Below are 5,328 nucleotides of genomic sequence, written 5' to 3'. Positions count from 1 at the left end.
GTGTGCTTTATGCCGATTTTTGGTCAATTTTGAGATAAAATCAAAGGTTTAATGAGAATTTGGCAGCCAAATTCGAGGAAGAACAAGGGAGGGGATTTATAGGAGAGTGTCCCCTTCACTTATGAACCCTTACGTCTAATTCTCCATCAGAAACTCGGAGCACAAAGGTCCTCTTTCCAAGGGGCAACCGAGCAAGTCAAGTAGGACTGCTGTTATCTTCAGTTCTAGGAAGCCGAGTTCCTTAATTTTAGGACTATTGGGAGTCTCCATTTGTATAAATAAGAAGGCTTAGGGCCTCAATTTTTTTAGTTAGACGATAGCCATTTCATAGTCTATTTTCGAACTTTTGTGCAGTGTTGTACTCAGCTAATTTTCAAGCTCCTTTTACAAATAGTTTTTTGATGTAACTATTATTTTTTTGATCAGTGAAGATGAATCGAGCTTCGAACCAGCACTGATCTTTATTAGAGGGTTGTAGCTCTTGGGCTTGGGCCCAACCCAAGTGCCCAACACCTCCTTTTTGTATTTATATGTGTTTTTCTTGCATTCATGAAATAATTCCTGCTGTTTAGATTAAATCTTGCTTTGTTACTTAGGTTTTTTTTTTATGATTAGAATAGTTGTTCTAGTTTCAGGATTGATTAGATATTTTTCTACAATAGTCGAAGAAGATTCAAAAAAAGGCCACCAAGCAGGCCTTGAACTCCTTTCTCCCTCTATGGGACCATGAATTGAGACCAAGGCACTCTTGTTGCCACCAAAACACTGCTTTTGCTTTCCAACGCAATTGATAAGTGAGAGATTTTGAGTTGGAGAAGTTAATTTTATTTGTATTTACATGATTAGATCTATTCTTGTTCAATTTCCATGGCTTTCTTGCATCAATTCCTGTCCATAAGGTTATGTTCAACACTTTTCTGGTTTTTAGGTTAGAATTAGTTTAAAATAGGAAAAACTTTGTTTTTTTAATTCTCCTTGAATAAGTTTTCAGAAGCAGGTGTGTGGCATACTTGAATACCATCCCAGCTTATCATCTTTTCATCACCCAACCTGCTCTAGCCCATCTCTCAAGTTTTTCTCCACTCATTCACCACACTTTCTCAAAAAGCCCTAATTTCTACATTCTTGCGCAAAACTGCTTCCTTGACCTTTTGAACAAATCCAAACATCTCTTTCATTTCTAACCTTCATTGACAGAGTCCTAGACCCTTTGACACCTCCATCTAGCCTTCCTTTCCCTTTTCCCACCATTTTTCCTCCTCCAAACCTTCAAAATTCACTTTCGGCCTCCTCCTGTCGAACTTCCTAAAAAATTTCCTGTAGATCCCCTACAAACTTCCTATAGAAGTTCATGCGAGTGATTTTTTGAAGTATGATCGCAATGGAAATATCTAGAAGGGTGCTAGGGACTCCTTAGGTCACATCCACACCTTCCTCATCATCCACAACAACCAACTCCATCTCCCTTCGCCGCCAAACCTCTGCACAATCACAAATAGTTAAAACACAAACATAATAATTCTGCATAAAATTGCTCAAAAGTACAAAAAGATGGTTCTTCCACCTTTTCCTTCAGAAGTAGGTTAAGTGCATATATTTTACCTTGACAGTAGTCCATGGCATCCATTTCAGTAGTTTCAACTCTTTTTCTGGCAAAAGTAGGGTTAGTGAGTAAAACTACGGTTTGCTAGGGTTTTCATTTCCTTTCAGTTTTCATTATCTTTCTACAAGTAGAATAGTCTCTTTTGAGTTAGATTTCTTCCATTACAGTTAAAATCTTCCTCTGAGAACTCATGAAAGTTGGTTTAAGCTCCTAGCGAACTTGTGCCAGTTGATCAAGTGACAGTCTGCAGTAAGAGCTAGTACTTTTGCATATAGCACCGTCGCTTCCAAGTTTGTTAGGAACTACCGAGTTGATAAAAGTAAAGTAGGGAGTCCCAGGAGTTGCAGCATCATTGCTACAATACTAGAGCTCACCACTGGTTTATCTCCACCTTTTAGAATTATGCACAATTGTCCTTTAGCTAGGGCCTTGATTATGGTTCCCCAAACTTTTTAATTATTTACATCATGTTGTCACTGTGTTTCTAAATTTTCTTTTGCAACTATTTTGTGATATATTATCATTTGATCAAGGTTAATCTTTTTTCTCATGTTAGATATGTGACATGGTTACAATTATCTCAATGTGACTGTGGTTGTCCCAAAGTTGGACAAGGCTTCATTTTGGTCAATTTTTTTCTCATGTTAGATATGTGGCATGGTTACAATTATCTCAATGTCACTGTGGTTGTCCCAAAGCTAGACAAGGCTTCACTTTAGGCAGATCCTAGGTGTTTAACTTTAGTATCTCTCCTATTTGTTAACAGATCTTCAGTACGTTTTATTGATTCATTTGAATCATTTCAACATTGGGTATTGCATGGAATTAATTACTTGTGGGGGTGGTTTATCCTTCATGTTTCCTTTTTCAAAAATTAATCTTTAATTCTATGTGAAAATTGAATTTGAAGACATTTTTGAAGTGGATCAGGTTATCACCTCTCTTAGGGGCAAGTTTCAAATAGTAAAGAAGCTTCCTTCAAAGCTGAAGGCAAAGGCAGAAGATGGGGTAGTGTGCACCATGCCTCATGTGAGCTGGCCAAACATGTCCTATTACCTGCATCAGGTTGGGTATCGAAGACTATCATTTAATACTCTGGGCTTTGCACAAAAGGATACTAAAAAAGTTTCCTACCATGATGCAAATCCTCCCCCTTATAAGAAAGCACAATTTTTTGCATTTGAATAAGGCATATGCACATCTAGAAAAGGATAGCCTGCCGCTTGATGTTTAAAAGCTATGATAGCCTACCACTTTTTGTTTAAAAGCTATGTTGTCATGTGAATTACAACACTCTGCTTTTCACTTCAAAAATTGATCGATTGGGTCATTTTTTTTAAATATTGCAACAACATGGTCCTTTTGTGGCTCTTCATCTTTGTTATGAAATGGATATATTGGTTTTTTCTGGTTGTACTCTTCGTTGTACCGATGAATAAGTTGAGGAACTCACCAGACTGAGGTATATTACATGTTTGGAAATCATAATATTTTCCTGGTCAAGTCAAAATCTGTTTTGTTAACAATGTTGATTCTATTATCTTGTTGTATTTCTTTCCTAGGCATGCCTACCCTTGGTGGAAGGAGGACATAATTTCTTAAATGAAGAGGAAGGACAAACTGTGTCCTATAACACTAGAGGAGACTCCATTAGTACTGAAAGCTTTTGATTTTGATAGAAATATTCAGATATATATTGCTACTGAAGAAATCTATGGGGGAGAAAGAAGGATGCCCGCCCTCTATTCAACTTATGCAAATATTGTAATTTGATTGATTCACTCAATTCAACTCAATTTCCTTTGAAGTTGGATTTTCTTATGTCATGCACTCATGCTGATCAACAAAAATCTGTAGGTGAGGAAGGAGACTTTTCTTGGTCCTATGGATTTAAAGCCATTCCAAAATCATTCATCTGAAATGGCTGCATTGGACTACATGGTGTCTTCGGCCAACTATGTGTTTATTCCAACATATTATGACAACATGGAAAAGGTTATGTAAGGGAATTGTAGGTAATCTTATATTGTTTTGCATATATTTGGAAGAGAGGATATAGTGGTTACCTGGTGGTACAAGTTGTAGTGGTGACAAATTTAGTTCTCTTAGAACAGACCTTTGTAAGTAGTGCTAAGAAGCCTTGGGAATCGGGTCATAGGTATTATTAGTAATTTTCCAGTTAGTTGTCTACATTATTAATTATATGTTGCCCTTTTTTTTCTTCATTTTGTTGGATACTTTCTTGATTGAGTTTCAATTCAATGTAAATTGTGGAAACACTTTGGACACATTAATCTTGTTATCCTAGTGATGCATCAACATTTGAGAATTATTGTTATATTAATATTTTAGAATAAATATCCCTAGTTGTGAAATCCTTAAACGAACATCTTAGAAGCCCATTTCTAATCAACCCTGAAGGGCCTCGATTTTAACTTAAAAAGTCACTCTGAGTTGGAATTATTTTTTGAAGTGTGACAAATGCCTTGGAGATTGATTGAGGGATATCTTAGAAAGTCTTTGAGTCTCCATCTCAAAAATACTTGGAAGCAAATTTGCATGGTATTGGGAGAGGGGTACGTGCTGGAAACATGATCCCCACCTCATCCCCCATCACAAAAGTAAAAATACAAAAAAAAAATGAAATAGGGAAACAATATCTATTTGTCTATCTATAATATAAAATACCACAAGAAGAAAGGATAATTGAGTAAGAAAATTTAAATGTAGCCTCCAGTAATATCTATGTTGTCCAAAATGTACATACCATGCTTGTTGTAGCTATAGAAAACACTTTTGCCTAAAATTTGTTGAAGAAAATGTGAAGAAATGAAGTGTGGAACAATGTTGTTGCTCACAATTGTCTTCTGGTTGTGACTACAAAACCAGATCACAATGCTTCACACACAACAGAAGTGCTTCTTGTTTGTGTAGGAGATACCTTTGCTCAAATAGTCTAGAAGAAAGTGTGAGGAAATAATAAGTGGTAAATTTTATTTAGAACAAAGAAAGGGTGTAAGGGTTTTCTAGAAGCTTATTCAATGTGAAACTAGTGTCAAAATTTATGTCAATGCCAATTTAAAACACTTGGGTAGGTTCCTATGGTCAATTTCCCTGTCAAAACACAATTAAACTAGATTAAGACGTGCCCATTTTTCCTTGAAATGCCACTTTCCATTTTAGATGGCATTTCAGAATTGTGAAACATTATTTGATATGTTTTATGGCATTTCAAAGGTATAACTTTTTTAGATTTGTGCTAACAACTGAAAAAGCTCACAGTGATTCTTATATCTAGGGCATTCCTTAAAAAACTCCAATCATATATAATATTAAACTACCCTTGTATCCCTCTGGTATGGAGCACTTTACTTCTTATTGACTCTTTGACCTTGGAGAATATGACAACTGCCTTGTATCCCTTAAAGCTTGGGTATTCTTCTTCATGTTAATCAACTCCTCATAAAAAGGATCTCAAGTGCAAGCTACAACTTCCTCAAAATGTGGCCACCTCTAAGCTCCAAAAGAGGTGCATTAAAGTAGTGATCCATGTGCACGGGATGGAGTTCTCCTCTAATGTGGCCCTTCAAGATTTTTAACCAACCAACCTTCAAAAATAAGAGTTATGCCTTTGCAACTTGATGAAAATGTTCTTTTCAAAATTGGGTATAGCGTCATATCTAAAATAATGTTCTGATATAACTGTTGGCTGAAAACAATATCTC

At 36.1% G+C, this 5,328-nt stretch overlaps 1 pseudogene; it reads left to right on the top strand.

The window, feature by feature from the left end:
- The first annotated feature begins 2,253 nt into the window (after positions 1-2,253).
- LOC149166726 (rhamnogalacturonan I rhamnosyltransferase 1-like) lies at positions 2,254-3,607 on the top strand (annotated as a pseudogene).
- The last annotated feature ends 1,721 nt before the right edge of the window (positions 3,608-5,328 follow it).

The sequence above is a fragment of the Pinus tabuliformis genome, chromosome 5_1 (assembly GCF_031772625.1).
Source record: "Pinus tabuliformis cultivar Carrire ecotype Pingquan chromosome 5_1, CPIR1, whole genome shotgun sequence".
Taxonomy (NCBI): domain Eukaryota; kingdom Viridiplantae; phylum Streptophyta; class Pinopsida; order Pinales; family Pinaceae; genus Pinus; species Pinus tabuliformis.
The sequence above is the reverse complement of the archived record's forward strand: the minus strand, read 5'-3'. Positions and strand labels throughout refer to the sequence as shown.